The following is a 26,236-nucleotide window of genomic DNA, read 5'->3' on the forward strand; positions in this document are numbered from 1 at the left end:
ACAGCACTATTTGCTGTCTTAATACATTAACGAAATATTGTCCCGAGAAAATCTTAGAATATCCTCGAGATATTTACGTTAGATAGCTTCATTGACGTAACTTTAAAGATAACTAGGCGGATTTTCATCATATACATTCTATTCCTTGAATAAACTTGATACCAAAACTTTTGAAACATACGAGTATATCTTAAATGATAAGCAAAAGAAATATACGTTGAAAACATATTGTTGAAGAATGCAATCTTTCTCGAATCGCCGGCGCTTGGGGTAAATCCCGTATATTTTTCCACGTTAACCCCGACATACGGGCGGGTTAAGGCCGATTACACGACGAGCAGAGTCGTCGAGATTTGTATGCTTAATCTACCTAAGTCGTTTATTTGAGCCCCTGGCGACGTAACAGCTGCACCACGGACAGTCCGGAAAACGCGCGGAAAGACCACCCTCTTTCTTTTTCTCTCTCTCTCTCTCTCTCTCTCTCTCTCTTTCTGCCGCGCGTTTGTTTATTTTTCTTTGTTATCTTAATTACCGAAAGATAGAGCCATTCATTTTTCCCTCAGCGCCGCCGCCGCTTTTTTCCATATTCCTTCTCTGAATTTAGAATGCTGGAATAAACTATTATTTATAAATAATATAAATTTCTTACGTTGCGACATATTAAATATATGGAAGGTTTGGAATAATTCTATTTTACGAGATAATCATTATTATAACCATACTATTAGTATTCTTTATAATCTTGACCAAAATGGCTAATATTTCTTACATTCCATGCAAATTATAAAATGTGGAATTATTTCCTGATTCTCATTTTTATCAGAAATAACAGATAAACAATATGTATATATTTTTTTCTTTCCTCCCTTCCCTTTAAGATAAAAAGAATCAGGCCGCGAATCAAGCATCTTTGTGATGAAATTTTATACATTTCTGACTTCTCTCTGTGCAAATTAACCATCGGCGAAAAAGCGCACGATGGTCAGTTCGCTCTCTTTTCATCGGCTAATTTTCGTTTGATTGCGAAAGAGAAAAGGGGTTGGAGACACACGGAGAATATCTCTCTTTAGCTTCGTTTTTCTTTTTTTTTTTTTTATCTCTCGACACGGAGATAACGACGCTCTTTGACCGTTTCAGGTTGACGTTAGCACGTTGCTAATTAGTCGATAGCAACTTTTGTGGCGATACACGCGTATTATGCGAAGCGACAGAAAACAGTCATTGCGAAAAATTACTCACGTAATTGTGAAAAGTTAATTTTAATTACGAAAATTATTGCAATACGTGCGTGCGTCATATCTTGCACTCTGATAATTTTTATTTTTATCGGTGAAAAAAAAAAATGTAGCTATATAAATTTTTTAAAAATTACAATCGTTTCTGCGCTGGTTATTCAATGTTTTGAAGTATAAAAAGATGAAATATTTCCCAGCATCGTTGTATTGAATCTACTGTATCTCTTTTGATTTCACGAAGCCCTTTCGCTGTACTATTTATTGCTACCGCGAATCGGTGCCGGATACATTATTAACATATTGTTTGATATCTCGAATGTCGATGCTATTATGCGAATTGGCCGCGCGCATACCTATTTTATACTCCACATAGTGCGGTATTTTCATTACACACTCGCGTCCTTTTTGAGCGGCTTCGTGAACGGCGCGTATACACGTGAGACGCGGTTGACATACGCTCGCGCTCGTGCTTCATCGCTATTTATGGCAAATAACCATATGCGACTGTATCGTGCAATTTACATTGCGTTTATTTGACTCTAATGGCGCGGCAAAAATATCGAGTTAATATTGACTCGCGTTTGTAACGCGCGTGTGTTTGACTGCTTCCACAAGTTGCTATAATCGACTATCATCGTTTCAATAATGGTTATCGTTTCTGAATTTTATTATTAGTAGATAGATATGCGATATATATATTTCTATGAGTTAAAAATCAGCATCTACAATCTTTCGACAATTTCACATTTGTAATAATTATTAAAGATATAAATATATAGATATATTATTTTCTTTTATTTCTTCTTTTCTTTTTGAAAATGTGTTTTAATAAAGAAAGTATCTTTACACATATTGATCTGATTATTATAAGGCATGATAATTTCTCTAATCGCTGTTAGTAATAATCACAGTTTAACTGCCGGCAACTTTCGACTCTAGGTCGAAATAAAATCATCCAGCAAATCCGTTCGTAATCAGTTCGCCGGTGCGGAGAATACATACAGAGGTGGACAAGTAATATACGTATTGTATCGGTCGTGCTCGCATCACTCCCGCGAACGTATGTACAGCCGTCCTATCGAGGGAGGGATATGCGGTGTTTGGCTCGCAACCGGGGGTTGGAGTGTGCAATCGTACCGTTTGGCAGCCTGTTTGAATGTTTTGCGACGAGTTTATTCGAGTTATCAATTTCCTGGCAAATATCTGTATTTCCGCGTACCCATGTCCTCCTTCCCTCCTCCGTTCTCATTCCTCTGTCATTCTCTGTCCCTCTCATCTCTACAACAGTAGCATCGCACAATTGCAGTTTTGTCAAAGATGCAAATCGAACTTATCCGTGAACCAAAATTGACATATAATATATAGTGAATAGAAAAAACGAAAATACGCGTCTCTCTACATACATATTTGTATATTTATAGATTGATGTTATAATATCAGATATTATACGAAATAAATAAGGGAATATAATTTTAAATTTCACATGCAAAAATAATATACATATAACAAAAAATTTATTGATTTTTTTATACATATTTAGATATTTTTGTAGTAACTCTGATGAATCATCGTGCATGTTCGGAAAATGTCATACTAGTATTATTTTTTTCTCGCTGTATTTTATTTTATATTTTTATATTGTTATTGCCGTTTTTAATTACATTTTGGAATTTGCAATCTTTATATGGCGTCACCAAAATTGCACCCACATATAAAATGGATACGTAATGTGAAAAGTTATGAAACAAAATCCAAAAGGTATAAAGGGTCATCAAAAATCATTGATAATTTCGAAAATAAAAAAAAATACCACAGTTTGTTTTCAACATACACGGTCGTTTTAAAAAGGCACTTATTCATGTAAAAGCATATGATGCATCATAGGGGCGTGACACACGAAGGGTCGCGCGTGTATTAACGCGTTATCCACGCGTGTATTTTTTTACGCGCGCATAAATATGCGATAGTAATATAACATAGGAACACCGTGTTCACGTCTCGACGAGGGATGACGGTCATGAAATGGCGAACGTAAACCGGAAGTGTCGTGATTTTTAACCGCCACAAATGTATGACATCGTTTTTTCGGTTTTGCGTATTTACGTTCACGCAATTTTTCGCAAATCTCTCCGAGAATCGTTTTCGCACACGTTGGCTCGATTTGTACACCTAGTAAAAAATTCAAAATAGGAATCTTTGAATAAAACGTAAAATTATTTGCATGGCTTATTCATTACGATTTTACTTTACTATCGAAAAATCTATTTAGATAATCTTTATTTATACATGTAACATTTAATTATAATAATAGATTGTTTAATCTTTTTGAAAATGTTTTATAAATATCGAATTTATAAAACATTTATAAAAAAACAATAACACATTGAAATTATTACATTGTATTCTCGAATATATACTTTATAAGCCTTCTTAATAGATATTCATAATAAATAAGAATATTTTTTACATAATTTTTTTAAATACTTTATTTATAAATTAAATAAAACTATGTATATACTTGTCGAAGTTTTAATAAATAAAAAATGTTCATTAGTCAAATTGTTTTTTGTTATTATTCATTGAAATTAATAATCTCAAATATTAAATAATATAATGGTAAAATATTCTATTCAGTATATATTCTTACATGTTAAGATCTGAAACTACTACTGTATTCTTATTTCTCTGTTAAACTAAGAGGATTCTTTTGACGTTTATTTTAAAGAAAGATATAAAGCTAAATGAAATATTCTTAAAATGAGAATATACTTTTTTGGTGCATTGTGGATTTAGGAAAGGTTGCCGAACCTTTTTAAATATCTTTAGATTCTTGTCAAAACATAACTTGTGATAAAATTTTACGTAATTGTATATATATCATTCTTTAATCTTATATGCATGTATAACATATAATTACTTTAGGAATGGAAAGTTAATGATAAAATATGACATATTGATATTGACATAAATGCAACACTGTTTATTATACTATAAATAATAAAGAAAAAAAAATGCGAAGTCAAGTAATATTCCGCAGTAAGTATGCATAAGAAAATGCATTGCTATCAGCGAAAAATAAAAAAAAATGATCAAAGTGTCAAGAGGGTTAATACATGTGCAACGAGACGGTGCATCGTGCATTGCGTAAATTATTGCTTCTTGAGGAAAACAGTTAGTATAGTGACCGTTACAACTTTGTCGTACGTCATGAGTAAAAGCCTGTATAAACGTCAGTTGCGTCAATCATTCTTTAATAGGAATGAAATTTTCACCGGCCGCTACTAAATCACTATTGGCCAATAACGTTTATCGTTAACAAAACATCGCATACGTCGCTGGTACTGAATTGATGTACCACTTTGCCAATGAGATATAGTATAAATACTCGCAGACGTGATGCTGCAACTATGTTAAGCAATCGAGCGAGCGGGATAAAATCGAATTTGCGTGTAACGTGCATAATTGCTATAGCAGTAAATCGATTGGAAATTAATGTCCCTTCAGTTTATCTATTATTAGATAATAGCAATGGAAAATTGTATAATTCTTTTAGTGAAAGATGAGATATTTTAAATACTATTTTAATTTATTAAAACAATGTATTTTTTTATACATAAAATAGCGTAAAGAAAAATAATTTTTGTTATTATAAAATTAAACTTGGCTATATTATTAATATTACATACACATTGAACAATTATATTTTTATCTTAAGAATGTTTTATCTATCTCTATAATATCTTTCTGTAAAATAAGTAGTAAAAGGATCTTCTTGATTTAAGAGAGAAATCTGTCAAAGTAAAGTAGTCAGATATTCTTAACATGTAAGAATATATATTGAATGGGATATTTTTTATCATTATATTATTTAATATTTGGGATTATATTAATCCCAATGATATCAAAAGCAATTTAAATAGATATTTGCTATTTATTAAAACTTTGACAAATTAAATATACAATTTTTTTTTTAATTTATAAGTAAGATATTTCAAAAAAATATCACATAAAAAAGAAAATATTCTTATTTGTTAAGAATATCTATTAAGGGGACGTTTAAAGTATACATTTTAAGAAACAATATTTTTATGCAGTATTGAGATTATCATTTTAATTTCAAATTATTTTATATGTAATTTTTAAATATTATGAGAGAGCTTTAAATACAATCTTTCTTAGATTTCACACACACACACACACACACACACACACACACACACACACATATCTCTTGAATATTATTACTCTGATAAATTATCATAGTACAGTGTACATATATGTATGACACAAAACGATTAGGATTTTATTGTACTTTTTAAAACAATTTTCAAGGATACCTTTCCCACAATGAGTGATGCTCGAACACATTCGCGCGTAGAAGTTTCGCTCATTTGTATTCTTAGAGCGATCCGCAAGCCGGCACCCACGATTTACTATCACGTCGTACGAATTATTTAGTAATCAAATTTCGCCCGTTTACCGAGGCTTCGACGGCGGTATGGAAGGGTGGTCGCGTCGTTGCTCGCTTTTACGATGATTTCTCTATTTTACGGTGGCTGCGTGAGAGGACCATTAGGCAACCGTTGAGATCCGGTGTAAACGTGCCACGAAAGCACTTTAAACCACGAATCAATGGTTTCTCATAGTCTCAGAAAATTATTGCCCTAAAGCCCCGAAAAGGTGATAGAAGAACATATATTCGTCCGATGGTATTTCTCGATAAAATGTTTCTTGTGGTAAAACGTACTATAAAAGAGAAGAATTTTAATTTAAAAAATATAAAAATATAAAAATATGAAAAACTTGTGGAAAAAATTAAGACGCTCATTTTGATAATGTTATAAAAATTTTAAACCTTTTGAATGTTTCTTAATTTTGGATTTATTTATATAATATTTATATTTCTAGATACACGCATGTTTATTCTTTTACGCTTCTGTGAAACTATGATATCTATATCAATTTACGTGATTTTTCGAAGATGCATCGTTACATCATCTCGATACAGTAACTTTTAAAAGGGATGAATGGGATTTGCCCACTGATAATATGCGTTTCGTTATTTTATTTTATTTTTTTTTTTCGGTGCTTATATCGCGACCCAGATAACTGCGGCATCGGCTATGGTTGAACCAACAATTCGTTACTGCGGATTATCCAGCTGTCCGCGTCGAGAAAAGGCGAGTAACGCGAAACTCATTATGATGCAGGAATAACGAGCCGCAGTATAGATTACCGGATTACAAACGAACTGGAATTATTGAATTACAAATGATTTCTCCGGTTCCTCCTCTCGCGCTACGCTCGATATTTTGTTTCTTTGTTATTTTAAGATATGACTTTTCGCGTTGGCACGCATTTAATCAGCCGATTCTATTAATACAAATTTGATTTTGAAGTAGTACACTTTATTTATTATTATACAATAATAGTTATAGTCAATTGTTTATTATTTTTAATTTGATATTTAATTTATTAATTAGAAATTTATTTATATTAAACGTAAAAATTATACAAAGCAAAAAAATATTAAAGATAAAAGAAATAGATATTGAAAATTCATAAAATGAAAAATATTACAATTAGATAAAAAGATGAAAATAAAACTGAATTCATGACTGACGATTTGACCGTAATTACAATTGACTTTATTGGAATTTTTTAATTACAAGTTATTTTTCTTAGATTTCTCTAAAAAAATTACAAAATTCTTTTTTTTTTGGTCGTTTAAATACAAGTTTCAAGCATATACACGTAGATGCAAACGATTGCACTGTATGCAATCTATAGAGGCCTTTTCCAAATCGAAGTGTGCAAAAATGGACGAGCGGACAGTCTGTGACCCATATTACCTGGCAAATTTTTAATTGCATTTTTTTTCCATTGACGAAGAGGACCAACACACGGTGTGCCTTATGGGTCGCGTTGCGTCCATCGTGTTCGTTTGTATTCGACGGGAGCGGCTCGCGAACGAACGACATTGCGAACGGACGCGCAACCTCGACGCGACCAATTACCAATCACTCTCGCGGAACAATAAAGCAAAACCGTGGAAAAAAATTCCCGTCAAAAGTATCGCGTTTCATATGCACCTAGCGCGTCTCCGCGCGGAGTTCGCGGTGGCGTATAACCGTCGCGCAAAAATAAAATTAAAAGCTGAATGCTGCGGAAAAAAACGCGCCATCGCGCCGCTCTCTTCTTTGTTTACGAAAAAAACAATTCGTCACCAGGTATTTTTAGTTCTCGAATAATACGGAATATTATAATATTACAATAATTAGCGAGTCTTGAAAGGAACACCAATGCAGTTTTGGTATATCGGGCGATGTATGTTTGACATTTTTATTCTTACAGTGACACAGAACGATAACGAAATTGATACTCGGTGTTAACAGTGAGTGTTGATGATTCAATTAAGAGTTTTATTTTTTCCACATAGTTTTTGTATTTTATTGCCCAATTTCTCCACATGGCATCATTTATGACGTGATAATGTCTAATGGAATTAAATATGAATCTAATAAGTAAAATAATCCGGCGCAATATTAGATAACATCACTTTATGTATATACATATAACTATCGATTTAATTCCGGAGATTGGTTATTTTAAAAAGCTAAAAAGCTTTTTTATCATATACTTCCATTTACTTTCTTCATTAATTACGTATCACCGCGAATTTATTAGATAACAGCTTTTTTCAAAAATGTATGAAAGCTTACAGAATATAAAAGAGGTGAAATAATTTTTGAAATCAAAATAGCAAAAAAAGGAAAAGAGAGAGAGAGAGAAAGAGAGTAAACGCAAAGCAGTCGCCATCGATCCCGCGAGGGTAGTTAACTCGGGGAGACTCGTGTGAGCTGAAGGAAAGAGCCCCGCAAGAAGCGAGGGGAGGAAGAAGGACACTATTCATCATGGCCCGAGTGGTGCAAAACTGCAACTGCGGCGACGTGAAACTTGCCGCGCCTCCTCGGGCGCACAGTCGTCGTAGAAAGGTGGAAGAAGCAGGTTGGAGGGTTGGAGCGGGAGGACAGTAGGGGCAATAGAGGTGGCGCAGTATTGGCGGTGTCGTAGCATGGAGTAAAATAACTGAGAGACCAGCTGTTCTCCTTCTTCTCCTTCCGACTGCAACCAGCTAGGCGGAGCTCGCGAATCGAGCTCTATATAACAGCTGCATGTGCATTGGACACCTAAAGACTCCTCCGCCTGTATTCTTGCGCAATAGAAACGATCTTTCTTTCCCTTTTTCTCTTTCTCTCTCTTTGTTTATCTTTTTGTATATATTTGTGTATGTGCGAGCCAAGTTTGCGACTCGTGCGATTTATACATGGTATTCGTAAAAAGATATACGATATACCTAGTAGTTTTATCCTTAAAATAGTTTGTACAGACTTTATTTTTTCTTTTAACTTCAAACCATTGAGAGTATCATAATTATTTTTTTATTTTTAATGGTGACGTAATGGTATTATTTTCATTTATGATTATATTAATTATTGATTATTTTCGAATTTTAACATGAAATAATTATCTGATATACTAATATAGTTTCACGTCGGATATATAATGAAATGATATATTAAATTTTAAATGATGTATTTCATAGGGAACATTGAATTACCTTTTACAATTAGTACATCTTTATTTTTAATGAATGGCAGATAATCTCTGCAAAATATTCGAATTTTTAATAAAATAAAATTTATGCGAGAAAAGAGGCATAAGAACTAAAACAAAAAATTTCTTTTCCTTATTAATATGTTATTAATACATTAATAACATATAGGAATGGATCTTTGACATTAATGGACCTTACTAGGAGACTAAGACATTTTTTTTTTTTTTTTTTTCTTTGTAAACTCACTTTGCGTAATTAATCTTTGCACATCACGAGCAATAAAACACGTGGACACGTTTCTATCTCAGGTGTACTGTAGATACATAACCCTGTGCATTTGTTACCTCGCCATCAGGTCGATGACTCCTTTCTTGACTACCACAATCTCCATGTGGAACTACGATCGTTTTACCTTTTCCTCCCAGCTACCTAGTCGATGTATCTTCCGCTCTTCATCCTCCCCGAGGAGCGAGGATACTTCGTTTGCGAGAGGGGAGGGGGTTAGTGATTTCCTCGTATGTGTTGGTGATTCTCTCTTTCGTCTTCCGTCTTCTGTTCCATCGTTCCTATGCTCGTTTAACGATCTGGCTCTCGTTGCCGCTAGAAATAGAAGCTCCGCCTCCTAGACCGGAAGGAGCTGAAGGCTGAATGAGAAGGAAAGAGATAGGAACAGCGAGGAAACATGGATAGAAGAGAAAGAGAGAGAGATAGAGAGAAGTATCCTCCTCTGTAACGTGGGAGGACGAGATTCCTTGTGAAGCTCTGGGCGTGGTGAGGGAGGAGCTTCCTCTACTGTATACGAACTCGTTTATATCCGGCCGGAGCTTCTGCGCCCGGATGCACCTGACGTTGGCATCGACGTCGTCGAGACTGTCGAGATCGTAGATTTGCGTTCGCCAAACTGTGCATCGTTATGTTTGATCTTCGGTCTTGGAATATATTATTTTCCGTCAAGGTTATTATTATTGCGTAAAATAATTTTTTTTAACTGCAAACATTTTTAACAATTGTTTATTGACTAAATAATCCTACCATCATTATTTGTTGTATTGTCTTATTAATTGTAAAGAGTGTGGTAGATAATAATGTTATTTTATTTATTATATATTTATTATACATTTTTGTTATTAAATAATTGTTTTAAGTATTGCTAGAGCAAGCACCTCAATACCGTTATCTTGCAAGTTTAAATTTGCTCTGGACTGCTTAGAATTTTAAACTCAAATATTGTAAATATTCTGATAAAAAGAGGTACACACACAATAGGTTCGACTATATTACAGACGAATTCTACATATCAGTTGCGTAGAATACAATGGAACATAAAAGCTCGAAATAATTTTAATCAAAGACGTTAATTTCAATTTATGATTCACGGCGGATTCGACTGGGCTTTAACATAATTTAATGAAATTCGGTGCTAATGCAACATATTTGGCATACGTATTCCGCCGGATGGAGTAGAGTTTCCCTGTAATTTTAATTAAAAGTATTGATTTAAATTTATGCTACATGGCCCTCCATATTAATTCGATTCATTTAATACACGTCAATTTTATTCTCATCGAGTGGTCTGCGACTATAATGCAATCGCGAGATATCTTTTGCATAAGGACACAGTTATCTTTTGACTTGTGAGTTATCTCTTGCGCGTTTAAAAAACTTTTTTCGCATAATAATACTATTGCTTGTGAGTTGCAAGGTAATACAGAAAAATTTGGAGTGGTGGTATATATATATATATATGTATATATATAAAAGAGAGAAAGAGAGAGAGAGAGAATATAAAATTTACACGGAATCCGCCAATTTCGTGTAACTTGATGAACACGAGACTTCGTAATGAATGTAACGAAGAGGGTTAATTTAGATTCGCAGTGGATTTGACCGAATTTCGAGCTTAATGAAACCTGGTAATAGTATATATATATATATATATATATATATATATATATATGTACATATATATATGATTAATGTACGATTTAATTAAAATCTTATTTTTGTTTACATCAATTGCGTGACATATCTCTCTTTTTATAATAAAGAAACGAAAAGATATTTTATACTAGATGAAGACAACATATTTTCATTGTTAATGTTCATTGTTGTGAAATTTTTGCTACAAAACTGCTTGAAATTCTCTCCAAGTAAACTGTATAAATATTGTCGCATCCTTATCATTCACCTTCTTAGCGAAAAATTTGTGACACAATTTATTTATACATTCTCAAGGTAATATATATATATATATATTTATTTATTTATTTATTTATTTATTTTACGCGTGAAAAAAGACATTTATCATGTTCATGCATTGCTTATGCTCGTGGCTTGATTTCACGTGGCATGTGTTACGATCGACGCGGCTCGTTTACGTGACAATGACGTGAGCACGGGCGTAAGAGAGGAGCCGCGGACGTGAAAGGTGGACGTCGCTCACCAGGAAGGAGGGTTAAACTGCGCAGTTTGCCAATTTGCCGCAGGCGTCGTCGAGTGACGCGTAGATGCCTGCCGGCCATAGCGCGCAAGCCGCGTTTAGCGGACCGGAAGATGAAGTACGCGAACGAACGAGATTCGGCGAGAGGCTGATGTGCGGTTGAGGAGATTAATATGCGCGCGAGGCTCGCGCACGCCAACCCCCCGGTGTCCTCATCCTTCACCCTCGTTTCACCCGTGCCCGCGGCTTTGCCGCCACACGCGTCGTTTTGTTCTTCTCTCTTCCCTGTTCCCTCTCTTCTCTCGCTCGTCAACTACCCCTGCTTGCTCGTTCCACCCCTCTCTCTCTCTTTCTCTCTCTCTCTCTCTCTCTCTTTCTCTATCTCTATCCCGTTGCACCCCCGCAGTCCCATTTGCGAGTGGCGGCGATATATACACACGTATAAATCCAGCGGCGCGCACACGTGTACCGACGTATACCGCGGCCAGTCCCGGGCATTTAGTAATTTCTGTCACGAGCCGAACGTTCCGCGTTCGGAACGTCAACTCACGTGTAACTGCGGAGCGAATGGCTGCTCACGTATGCGTCGAGCTTAGCCGGCTATCGCGAGAAGAGGATGGCCTCTGCGAGAAAATTCGTGCGCGCCGCGACGCTGATGGCCTCGAAGCCGCCGTCGCCGTCAGGCGCGACCACGTTCGTGCAAATAGTCCGCACGTGGAATATCGAAACTGTCATCTTATATGCGCGATATAAGTACACAAGCAGCGCGTTCAATTCAACGGTTTTTCTATAGAAGAAGCTGAATGTTTTTTGCATATCAATATCGAAACATGATTTTTTCAAAGTTTTTTTTATCGATAAAGAAGTTAAATTCTATATTGTACAACGATTAGAGATAAAGTCTATATTAAAAAATGATTAATAATAATATTTGTAAATATTTCTGTATCGATATATAAAAGAGATAAGTTTTCTTATCATGTATAGTATAATAATAAAGTATTATGCTTGAGAATTTTGTTTTTGAAATTGATTTTTGATAGGAAAATTTTCTTTCAATCTTGTGCGCCGAATCATTAAGCGAATATGTAACCTTAACTTGGGATAATCATAAACTAACGATTACATATTCTAGGCATAACCGACCAGCACTGATGTTTGAATACGTCATGGCAGTTTAAATTAGGTTTACTGGTCGATATGTACGAGGGTTGTTGTTGTTCCATATCTCCAGATAACATGATTGCACTCTCAGATTAATTTAATTTAATCGTAATTTGAATAGTGTAAAAATGAAAAAGATTCTACGATAACAAAGGCTAAATGCTATTGTGACATTTAGAAACGTGTTACTTACAATCTCTAATTACGTTGTTTAAGTTTTTGTGCCACTTACAATTAACATATTTCGATCTCTATATCATATAATTTGTTCTCATAAATTGAATAATCGGACGACGCCAGAAACATCATGAGCCAGCAGTTTTTACATCCGGTGTAGGCATCTGAGAGTGGACTGTTGGGCGTTCTTTCTCCGGCATTCCGAAGGCATTCCGCGTGCCATTCCGCGGAAGGGTTGAGAGGGCGGCTGCAGAAATGTAGAACCGGTCGGTCATTCGGCGGGGCGCAAAGAGCGGCAGAAATCACGCGTGCGGTTTTGCGGGCTGCGTTCCTGACCGCCGAACGCCGAAGTTCGGATTGAACTGTCACCATCAGCCCGTACGCCGCGACCGCGTGACGTATATTCGTTCGTAATAACTGCGGTCGACCAGTCGAGACACTCGGTAAACGTTGTTTTACGAGCCGCTCCATCTCTTCTTTCTCGTGCCTCATCCTCTTCGCGTGTAACACGATGTCTCGATGCCCGACCAATTCGCCGTAACTAAGAACGTGCTCGAGGACCCTCCGAAGCGGAGATGTCGAATACGCGACGCGTCAATCAAGCGGCTTTAACAATTGCGGCTTTGCATTTCAAACATAAATAATGCTACAGCTCGTTGCAGCATAAAGGCAGCATAAAAGGTTACATCTTACGCTTACATCTTTGTTATCATGAAGAATCATAAGCTATTTTTTTCCATAAATTATTTTATTTTTTTGATATGACGTTTATTTAAATAGATGTGTGATTAACATTTATTTTTTTAATGTTGGGAGATAACGAATATTAGTAATATTATTTTAGCGTATATAATATATACATTTAAAGTAAAAATCTGTCATGACTAGAATTCATTTCGACTGTAACTTCTTTGATTAGATGAACGAAGACATATTATATAATTATTGTACAACATTATTTATATGATTATTGAAATTTGACTTGTGAAATTTATTAATCATTATAATTTTGACGATTTTCAAAAACATTGCAAAATAGATAGGAATCTGTCTTATCTTAATTCAAATATGTATGAAAGAGAACAAATTGTTCAATGGACGAGTTAATAAGTTAAATTACAAAAGTGACAAGAATGATTGGTTGGTCATCGACGCGCGATAAAACGATCCGGCGAATCCTACCGCGGTAACACGTGGACGACTTGATTTATGTTTTGGTCACCCTTCGCTTAGAAGTGCGCACGTACATACGCACGTCCACGTACATATACGCACAGATAGAGAAAGAGAGAGGATGAAACGTTTCGGCGTCGCATTATATCGTCGAAGGCGTGGGTGTCGCTAGCCTATCGGCGGTTTTTGGGGGCTGGAGGCTATTTGTCCACCGGGCCAACGTTGTTACCTTTTTATTTGCCCGCCCGTTATATATGGCGGCACACATATGTATGGATACGCGTCCATATGTCCGGGCTGGGCCATAAAAATACCAGCGAGAGCCGATACGTCGGGTATTATTAGAAGCTCAAAACAAGATTGCCCGGACGACTCCGACTTTCGTGGCCCTCCACCTTCCTCGTTTCCGCACCCTTCGTCGATCAGCCCTTCGCACTGTCGCCACTCGCCCCTTTCTTATAGGGCGATCTCGGGTGCGGACAGTCGTGTAAAGGACCTCCTAACCCGAAACGTATCGCCGTAGGTAATCGTCTCGAATCCCTTTTACGTAAAAACGTTGACGAGTTTCAAAATAATGCGATACAATGTTTCTCAATCTACATCTTTGCTTGATCTTTACAACATATGACAGCTCGCATATTTGTTTTCAAACATTATTGAAAGATACTAAAGTTTTTTAATACATGTAATATTTTTATATATATTTTAAAAGGTAGGATTCCTACTTTAATTAAATTTTATTTGCTCTCGACATTATTCGTTACTTAAATTCAATTGATTTTGTAATTAAACGCTAATATAACTTTTATCAATAATTTAAAAAAATAACAAATTTGGATTATCAGCAGTGCTAGAAAACATTGAAATTGAAAAGAATAATAAGATTTTTATTCTAAGATTAATTTGATTCCATATAACTTTACTTATGAATAATAATTATTTCATGCGAACTGTATTATATATCTTATGACTATATCGCCGCGTCTGACAGATTTCACGTCAGCAAAAATTATCCGAGATCTCTTACACGGTGTTGAAAAGGTATAGAGAGGAAAGAGGACGTCCGCCGTACGAGATCGTTCGCACAAAAGAATACGAGAAAAGGAAGAAGCGGCTTACGCGCGCGCAAGGTTAGAAGCTTAAGCCTACCGTAGTAAGACGTTCCACCTTTAGCCCTTTGCTCTCTCTCTCTCATGGGCCTTCGTGGATATTTACAACGTCGTCTCCCGGCTCCGCGTCGAGCGGAAGCCGAGGAGTGAGAAATGGCCGTGCCGACAATTAACTGAAATCACAGCAGGCCAAGGCGGTTTGTCACTGTCTGCACCCTCGAACTACCGTGCCCTGGCCGTTATCGTTAGTTGTCGCTAATGCCACACATCTATGACTATCGCCGGGCAATATCGAGAAACGAACGTTCATAGTTCAATCTTTTCGCTCTTTGCTCTTTGTGACTTTTTTTAACGCAAAGTTACGACACGTCGTATTTCAACTCGAGTGCACGATTTTTTTCGAGGAATTGCATTTGTCCAAATCATGTTACAATTAACGCTTCATATATGTAATAAAGTCGCGGAATTTTATTGAACGTTACGGATAATGCAGCAAAGACGTAACAGCGATAGAAAAAGAGAAAAAAGGCGTTACTCCCTTCGAACGCGAGCGGAGTTCTCTTTGACACAGATGTATGTAGTCGGGTAATGCGATTGAGTAATTAAAGAAATTTTAATTTTGTCCTGATCTCGCCAGACAATATCGGGAAACGAACGTTTGTAGTTTAACTTTTTCGCCCTTCACCCTTTGTGATTTTTTTGTTTTTACGCAAAGTTACGACACGTCATATTTCAACTCGAGTGCACGATTTTTTTCGAGGAATTGCATTTATGCAAATCATGTTATAATTAACGCTTCATATATAATAATCGCGGAATTTCATTGAACGTTACGGATAATACAACAAGGATGTAACAGCGATAGAAGAAAAGAAAAAAGACGTTACTCCCTTCGAACGCGAGCGGAGTTCTCTTTGACACGGATGTATGTAGTCGGGTAATGCGATTAAGTAATTAAAAGAATTTTAATCTTGTCCTGATCTCGCCAGACAATATTGGGAAACGAACATTTGTAGTTTAACTTTTTCGCTCTTCACTCTTTGTGATTTTTTTTTTTTTTTTTTTTTTTTTTTTTACGCAAAGTTACGACACGTCGTATTTCAACTCGAGTGCACGATTTTTTTCAAGGAGTTGCATTTGTGCAAATCATGTTATAATAAAATCACGGAATTTCATTGAATGTTACGGATAATGCAACAAGGACGTAAAAGTGATAGAAAAAAAAAAGAAAGACGTTACTCCCTTCGAACGCGAGTGGAGTTCTCTTTGACACGGATGTAGCCGGGTGTAACGCGATTAAGTAATTAAGGGATTTTTAATCTTGTCCCGGTCTCGCCCTCGTTTTAGCGCCGGTCACGAGCCGGCGAAAAAATAAATAAACTCGAAGCCGTTGCCGTTCACGAATTAAATCGCTGATGAAGAGCCCGTACCGCGCTCTTTTTTCGCCCCTCTATCTCTCGGCTCGTCTAAATCGATAAATTATCCACGGTGAACCTGTGAGCCTCCAATCTTGCTCTCGCGCATCTGCCCGTGTCCTCTTTTAAATCTCAGTTCTCATTCGTTAATTATCAAAGATACATTTTCCACTAAGTATTTATTTATGTACGGTGAATCGCATCTTGGTCAAATGTAACGTTAATTTTAAATTTATCTTGAAGCATCTGATTTTAATGCGAAAATAGAATTGAACTAGATTTTTAATCACAGCAAGAAACGATCTTTATTTTATATTAAATAATATTATTTAAAAAAATATTTAATAAATAATTATTTTTCAAAATAATATTATTTAATAGAAAAAAAAAACATCATTTCTTCCTAACTATATAGATATTATAATTATACTAATCACATATAGTGAAGACGTAATTTGTTTGCATATAGTGGAATGATTTTAATAGAAAGATAAATGTATATTCAATATTTTTCTAATTGTGTGTATCAGTTACGCGGTTAATACGATTCGAAATAAAGTGCCTGTAATAGCAAGTCGATTCAAGGTGAGAGAGAGAGAGAGAGAGAGAGAGAGAGAGAGAGAGAGAGAGAGAGAGAGAGAGAGAGAGAGAAGGACGAGGGAGCAAGTGGCTGCAGGGAAGGGAAAAGTGGGGAGATGACGTGCATGCAAGCGTGTTCGGTTACAAACATCGAGACATTTATCCTCGCCCTTTTAGCATTGCTCTGCTCGTCCAACCGCCCACGCATCGAGTCGTGTGCGCTGTCATATTTCAGCCGTGAAACAGGCCAGCAGTCTGCCTCTCGCCTTTCTTTACATGTTATTTCTTTACCTCGGCAAATATTAATTGTAATGATTCTTTTAATTTGCGCGTAGCAATCCTTGTCACAAAAAAATTAAACTTGACTCACCGAGGAAATTAATTTAATTTAATTTTCCTTTTTGTAGAAATGTAACAAAAAGTAGGTGATTTTAAAATTCTGTTATAATTCTTTGAATTTAAAAGCAATGAAAATATCAGATCAGAAAATTTAAATGTGTTACAATAATGTTATTCTCAAAATATATCAGGGTGTCTACTCCTTGAAAAAACATGAAAAGCCGGGAACATTGAGACTTCTTTTGTATCTGGAAAAATCAGGGAAATCTCATGGGATTTTATTGGGATTCAGGGAATTTTTTCGAAAACTTTTTTTTTTGATAATTTCACTTTTCATCTTGTAAACAGTCAACCGAGTATGTGTAACTGGCGTTTCATTTTGTAGAAATTAATTGTCAAATTTTACTTTTTTGTTCTAGAGTTTTGGATAAGATTTAAACAAATAATTCTGACTGATAAAACAACAAATGAATTTATGCGCATATCAATACATTTATATATTTTGTATATAGGTATATGAAAAATATACGTGTTCCAATGTGTGCATATATGTGTAAAGGCATTAATGATCCTTTCTGTATAAATTATAAAAATGATAAATTATATATTTGTCCGTTTTTGTTTATGAAGATGCATCAACGAAGGATTTTAGAAGATGAGCAGACTTGAGATCGGACTTTATGAGAACAATCAGATAATTTATTATGTATTATTCGCGGAATTAATTTTTTTGTCGCAGTTATCGCATATTTCGTACAATTCTATTTGAATGTACGTGAAACTGACGTCTCACTTCGTGGAAACCTATTAATTGAGTCGAGAGTTTTGACTTTATTTTTAATAATTCTAGAATTCTTTCCTTCGCGCGAATGAAAATATTAGAAAATGTATGTAATAAAAAAATTTATTTTAGAGAAAGTTGTATTAAAAAGTTTTGAAAATATATACTTTTTACTTAGAATTTTGAACAAAAATACCTGGAAAATCAGGGAATTTTTTTACAAGGTTTGAGTAGACACCCTGCCTAATGCTATTAATTAGTAGCTTTGTTTATATTATTCCTCTTTTATTTTATATATTTTATATATACATATGTCGAAATATATTTTATATTATGTACATTTTACGCATGTTTTTTTATGCAACACTTATAAACAAAAAATGATACTGATTACGAAGTTTTCTTTCAATTTTCTTTAGAGATAGGAGAGAGTGTTTGTCTGATTCTTTAAGCGCTGTAATCTATATCCGTTAGATTGGCTGTGTCCGAGTTGACCAGTCTTCTGCTAGAATAGAGTAGGGACGGTCGATGTACTTCTCACGTGCTTTCGTTGGTCCCTGTCTCCTCCAAAGCCGTTCTGTCGACTTCGTCGTTTTCTAGCATTTGACAATTATTCGGTAATTTATCAAAGCGTCGACACACAATGGTTCGGTGCAAGAGCAATCGCGGACGGCTCTTTCTCTTTGTGAGCAGCGCACGCAATACGGTGTCCGCAAAATACTCATTCACGAGATTCTTAAATCTTTCATTCTTGATAGCAAACATTGAGAAATATCCGACACTCAAGCTATATTATAACAATAGGAATTATAATATATTAATATAAGTATATTATTAATCTATATATTTTTATATTGTATTTATATTTATATGTGACTGTAATACGAGTTTTAATTCCTTACAAAAAGTTATTACATATATTAATAGATACATACATTATATTAAAAATTATTACATATAATATTTAAAATAATTATATAATACATTGTTTGTAGTTATATATAATTAAAAATTTTTTAGAGTAACACTATATAAATGGAAAAATTTTGAACGTATGATTTTTCTATTGTAACTCTTAATTTTCCAATATTCATGCTCTTCCATGTACTGATTTAAGAAATTGACTTTTTAAAAATCGGAATTCGCACTAATCGCTACTACCGGCTTTTTATTAAAATTAGATACGCTGACTCTGACGTAGCTAGAATGATGAGCCTGGTGGTGAGACCGCCTCCAATTAGCGACGTATGTCGGTGATATAAGTACTAACGCTCTACGAATCGACACCGTATTCCATCGTTGATTATCAGCCCGGTAGACTTAAGATTGCCGATCTCTGTGCGTTTAATTCTCCCAGCAGCCACTTAGTAGTGGTAGTTCGACTACTTTGTAGCAGTCGGATCAGTGGCGTTAAACGGTCCCATTGCTCGGTTTAACGAATAAACTATCGCGGAGATGTTCGACGGAGATGACGACGATGGTCGTTAAAAACCGGCGGAGTCGATAATTCGACTTTAAATATGAGCGTGCGGGAAACTGCTCCTCCTCCAAAAGGTTTCTAATTTTTCTTGTCCTGTAGATTTGCACGATTTTTTTTTCTTTTTTTTACAATTTCGTTTAATTCATTCATTTGCGATCCGGATTCTATAGCGCGTCATTAGCGTGCGAGTGTTAACGTCGCTGTTTACAGTTGACATAACGCAGGAGCACGCGTTACTGCATTGCATATTTCTACGCATCGCGTCCGACTCCGCACATGAATGCACTTGATGTAGTTCGATAAAGTGCGATTATTTTCCTCTGAAAGTAGATTTGTAATAAATGGATGTACAAAGTAGGAAATAAATTAGTGTCGTGCTTAACAAGATTAAAAATAAAAAACAAAGTTGAATGCTCAGATGTTAAATATCCACAAATAGAGGAAACGAGCTAATTAAAAGAGCAAAGCGCAAAAATAATTCTTTTTTTTTTTTTTTTTTTGCCAATACGTTATTTATTAATTATTCAAAGTGATACAAAAATTGGATTTTGTTGAAAGATTTGGTCTTGCCGGTTTAGACCAACATAGAACGCCGAATAAAAATCTCGTTAACGCGAGATACGAGACATTTCCTCGCGCGAGCAATCTTTATAGCTTATTCGCGAACGCGATTTATCGGACAATTTCCACCAACGCGAAGGAGATAGCGCGATTCATACGCATGTGTGTACGCTCGTAAACGTAATCGTATTCGTGGCGTATAATTCGTCGATGCGTAACGAGCGCACCCGCTTTCGCAACGCTTTTTTTTGCCCTTTATAACGCGCGTGGAATTATCAGGACACCCGGTGCACCAGGTATCCGTGGTATGGAACGTGGCTGCCGACATCGAAACGAACAAGCGCGATCCCGCATTCGGAGCGGCAGAACAAAACTATCTCATTGTGTGTTAATACGTATACCCTGCTCTCTGCTTGCCCGCCTGACTCGTGCAGCCTGCAACTGCGATACGCCGTGACTTAAGATGCAGTCTTAAGTTGTGCTCACATCGCGATCCGCTCGATCGCGAAGAGTTTTGTTGCAGTATGTGAAAATAATGGTAAAATTTTCATGCTAATTTTTGGTTCCCACGTTTGTGATGAAAAATTGAAAGAAGTCCTGTTCTTTGAAAGAATCTTAATTTTAACAGAAAATTCTAAAAATACATATGTATAATGAAAAGTTGAATGTTGCATAATTTACACTCAAGTTTCTCATTACGAAAATTTAACTAATTTTCTAATTCAAAAATGATACAAAGAAATAAAGAATTTCGAAGTTGTGTATATATAAGATTTCGCATTATTATTATCCTTCCATGATTTATTTAATTATTTATTTATTTAAGTACTATTATTTTTATTACTTTTTAATTGTAACTTTTAAAACATGTTATATAGAAAAATAAGAGACTGCGTAAATATTACTATTAGTGGCAATATTACAGTTATTTTTGAACATAATTTTATTATATTAATGCAAAATTTGTGAATGGACAATAATTTTTGGATGACGCATTTTATTTTTTTTTTTAATTATATCTTATTGTTTTAAAATTTTATAACATCAATTTAATCTCGAAAATTTTCTTATTCGTTGTAAACACGACTTTACACTTGCAACGTTAAAATCGGTGTGCTTGTCGAAAGAGTTGTGGACACTCGAGCATCTCGCCCATATACGCAAAAGGGTGCGTAAAGGCGCGTAAAGTTGCGAATGTCAAACTACCTGGAAACTCGCTCTTGGCGTTTTTATGCCACTTTACTTTTTCCAAGAATCTCTTTCCCCCTCGATCATTCTCGCCACCGAAAACTCTTGTGAGTTTTCCACGTGAACTCTAAAGCGCTCTCTGTAAAAATGTTCTTTTATCAAATTTTACCATCAAACATTGTAATTTGATCTTTAACGAATTGATAATTCTAGAATAAAATATTTGTAACAATGTTTAAGAGATTTCCTATATACATATTTTTCTCTATTGCATATTGTTATTTATCATGCTTTAATATTTACAGTATATTTGCACATTTATATTGTACAAAGTTTTAAAAATATTTAATACGCATTCTTTTTTAAATCATTTCTAGTTCTACTGATACCTCATTTACTTCGCTTTAGCGTTACGCAACAACCTTTCCGACCGTATTTGCATGTTCTTACGAACCGCACAAGTCGTACCTCTTTAAATATTCAGAACTCGCGAAGCCCATATGGACCGACGATAGTAGACGCGCAAACAGGGAAGAAGAGAAACGGTAATATCGATAATACGTCGGCGCGATTACACGCTGCTCCGACCGACTCGTAGCCGCGAGTTTGCGAGGGAAACTAGCGAGAAGCGCGGCATCCCTTGTATTCTAAATTACGCGAAAATTCGAGGACCAATTTTCGGCAGCTTAGAGGGTTCTCTCTCGCGCAGGTTTCGTCGGCGGTTAGTAGGTATGGGCGGGCACACATATTGGATCATATCGTATCTTCTCACACCCCATGAATAATGCATCTCTAAGGTCGTCTCCCCCTCTCGGCTCCTCTTCACCCTCTTCCTCTTCTGCATTTCTCTCTCTCTCTCTCTCTATTTCCTTCATTTCTCTATCTCTTTTTCTCGTCTGCTTCCTCTCGCGCGAACCCGAGCCGAGTCGCGTTCCAAAATCTCTTCGTAATTAAAGCTGCCATATATTTTACTTTAATCGAGAAGATCGGCCGGCTACCATTGGCCGCGACGATTTATCACGACCGGACCGGCTCTTCGTCCGCCTCTCTTTTCGCTTCCTCACCTCCGCAGAAGATTATAATGCCGAGGATGTATGTACCGGCAGTGTAATTGCGGGACGTTCTCACGATTTCGCGTCTTCTCGTCTTTCGAACGTAAATGATAACCTTAAATTTTCAGAGGCAAGAGAAAAATTTTTATTTCATTAGTATTTAAAATATTTATTTTATTATTATTATTTATTAGTAATTTTTAAAAAAATATTTTTCTCAAAAACCTCAATAATATTTTCCTTAATTATCACGCATAATATTTAATCATCGGTTTTGCTTTTCTTAAACTATTGCAAGTAGAACGAGGGAAATGTTCAGATAAAGTCATTCTCTTTCCCCGGTTATATTTAATTATTGAAACGTGTTATATTCCAACAGTTTGCACTACCGGGGGACCTTCAAATCTGATCTCGCAATCGAGCTCGGAGTCGAAGCGTTGGTCGTGACTCGCCTTTCTTCTGCGCGAATCGCTTCCAGGCCGCGAGGGATCCGGTAGCCCTTGAAGTAACAGAAGCAAGAGCAGTGCCGGTGTCACAGACTAGGAGATAAATCTTGGATTACCACGCGCTTTCCCCTCATTCTCCTCCTGCTCCTCCTCCTCGGTCCTGCTCCTTGAGTAGTAGCACCTCGGCGTCTCGATCCTTCTCCGTCTACGACGTCCACCTCCACCTCCTTTTCCTCTTTCTCTTTCCCTCTCTTCTTTCTCTTCGTCCTCGTACCGGCGACACAGGCTTAACACCGTTTTACGCTCGGAAGTGAAGGACTCGGAGACTACTGTATTCCTGGATTTACAACCTTGAAGACGCTGTTTGGTAGATCGCACACGAGAGCTCAGTATTAATGAGCGATTAGAGATATAAATCTGACTTTAGCTCTCACCCCTTTTTGTCACGCGCGAATCTCGTTATTCTTATTGCCCGCAGATTATTAACATAGATGTGATACCGGTAGATAAATAACTCGAAACTATTTTCGTCGCAGATACGTAGGGATACGCAGAGATTAATTAGTTAAATTTTTATAAAAACTATGATTCAGGAAAATATTGAAATTTACTTTAAAATCAAATAATTTAAGGTCGTAAAATTATTATCTTGTTATATATGACTGTTGTATACATAATAAATAATATAAATATTTAATATAATATAAATTATTATTAAAAGAATTACTTTTTTTTCGCGGATAATGAGAATTGATTATCATGAAACGTAGTGGGCAAAGGCGAAAAAGTGGCGCACAGCCACTGCGTTAAGGGGGAGAAGATACGAGAAGGGCGACGAGAAACGAGGGACCCCCCTCGTCTTGTCGGTGATCCGCGAGACGCCACCGGGACTCTCTACCCACCGGAATAGCTCGAGCGAGCCCTCTTAAATTAATTACAGGGAAAAGATCCGCGCACATCCCTCGGCAGCAGACGCCCTTATTCGAGAGGGCAAAGGATACGCGCGCGCGCGCGCGCGCTCAGTCGAGTGTCTAACGGTTGGAAATCCTCGCTAAAGGAGCGGAATGCTCGCCGAAAAAAATTCCTCCTCGTACGCCTCAGACGCCGAGATTTTAAGTAGTCTCCCCCGTGTTTCTTCCCTTCTCCTCCTCCCTTATTTCCTCTCTCCTGTTCTAGTATGTCCTATACTCGTCTATCCCTTAAATCTTCTAGTGGATTCCTTAGACTGGTTTTCCTTCAAATTGGTTCGGTAAATTTACTCGATGTACACACGGCTCTTTTACTTATATACATATTTTACGACGAATAGGAGATAAAAGTCCCGAGATGATAGAGGATATCTCTGTCAATTCATGCGGTTTTTATATCATTAAAAAAATTAAATCAAAGAAATAATTTATTTTAATACTTTTTATAGAGTTGTAAGGATGTAATCGCTATCAAGTTTAAAAAAAAAATTAATACGCTAAGGATGAAGAAGGTTAGACGAGGTTTAGAAATGTTACATACTCGTTTGCATTGGATTCATATCGAATTCGAGGGAACATAAACGTATTATTATCGAACAAATCTCTAAATAGTTGCGAAGTTTCCGGAGCTGACTCGCTAGAAATGCTGCTTGTAACCCGGCTTTATATCGCGGATCCCGCGTATAGAATGGTAGAGAACAAGCTCTACCGACTAATGCCGTTGTAATCCCATAAGCGGCATAAGTCCCGATGACTGGTCGGAATAATTCCGATAGGCCGTTTCACCCTCTTCGTCGCGTTCGAGTTCCCCATTCCTTTCTGTTCCACAGAATTTTGCCCTCTTTTAACCAAGTTTACCATTCGCCGAAAAGTATAACTTAAAATGTAAAAATTTGCTTCATTTTTCGGCAATTAATTGATTATATTTTTAAAAAATTTTTGTTAATATTAAAATAATTTTTTCTTATAACAAACACTTAATGTACATATTTTTGAATTGATTTTATTTATTTTTTGTATTACCATATATTATCATCTAATATTGATATTGAAAACTTGTATTGTTATATTTTTAAATAACTCTCGTGTTTTTTAATAGTAACCAAAGTGTCGATAACAAAATTTTGATACGATGAAGAGATAATCTCTTTTATTCATTTTCTATGGCTTCTCTTCTCCAATTACCAGATGACATCGTCTCAGAGATTCAATCTCACAATTCGTGCGTGTATGCAGCACGATTATTTGCTTTTTCCTCTCACTTGTGTATCATGCTCGTATTGGTTTTCTTTTTAAAACCGACATATTTCCAAAGCAATTGTCTTTATTGCACGATATTGCGTTCGACTGTTTATCGTACAATTTTACGATACGTGAACGTGCGGCGAATGTTAAATTTTCGTCTCGCTTTTTATCGAATCGTCCACTACTCTGTCCGATATTGAGCACAGAATTAAACAGTTTGCTTTTATATATTTTACTACACATTCTTTATATTTATATTATTCATAAAATTCTATACACGTAACGACGAGAATTATTATAATCTATTTTATTTATAAGCGCAAAATGTTTTAATATCATAAAAATGTAAAGACTTAATAATACGAAGCATATAGCTCTGCGAAATTAGTAAATTTACATTTATTTTATAAATAAAAATTTGCGGAAACCATGATTTAGAGAAATAAAATTCTACAATTTTTATTACATTTCGCATTACGAATGTACAACAGTTAATGGAATAAAATTAAAACTCAAGACAGCATCGGAGCTTGCTAATGACAACATGGCTCGTAATGAGATCGAGAGATCGCGCGAAACACAGGTGCTATTAGCGTCAACCGGAGAAGTCGCTGAATCGCCGGGTGAAACTCGCGGGGAGCCGAAGACAGATCGTAAAACAGCCGACGCGACAGGAGCAGAAAATACAAGCGAAGCGAAACACAGGCGACTTGTGTCCTCCTTTGCATTAAACGCGCATTCCGTGCTGAACGATTAAGACTTAAGAGAAACCGCTGTCCTCTGGCACGCACACATAGTGCGGAGACACGAATGAATGTCCTTATTGTTCTACCGTGAGAACCCGAGGCACGCGCAAATCCGATGTAATTAAATAAAACGATACGCGCCGCGTGAACCGCGTTCTCGCGATTTTTATCACCGCGTTTACGCCTATTTTCGCAGATGACGTCAATCGGAGACGCAATTAACTGTCTTCAATTCTGAAGGAATCCTTAATATTGATATCTTATAATCTTGTTATTTTAAAAATATTGAGATATAGAAAGCTTAATAGAATGCATATTCCCTGGAAAACCTGAATTTTCAGGGAATTTTTTGTACTTGGAGGAATCAGAGAATTCTCATAACATTTTATTAAAACTTATAGGGAATTTGAAAAAAAATTAATTATAAATATACACACACATACATTTATAAAATATAAATATACATATATTTCTATCCCTGGTTTATATATTCAATGTTTTAACAAAATATTGAACGTGC

At 35.9% G+C, this 26,236-nt stretch overlaps 1 protein-coding gene across 4 annotated transcripts in view; it reads left to right on the forward strand.

The window, feature by feature from the left end:
• Nucleotides 1–26,236, forward strand: part of LOC140666706 (E3 ubiquitin-protein ligase Rnf220) — a 151,296-nt gene that overhangs the window by 8,639 nt on the left and 116,421 nt on the right. The gene's annotated exons all lie outside the window — the stretch shown is intronic.

This window comes from Anoplolepis gracilipes, chromosome 6, assembly GCF_047496725.1.
Source record: "Anoplolepis gracilipes chromosome 6, ASM4749672v1, whole genome shotgun sequence".
Lineage (NCBI taxonomy): Eukaryota > Metazoa > Arthropoda > Insecta > Hymenoptera > Formicidae > Anoplolepis > Anoplolepis gracilipes.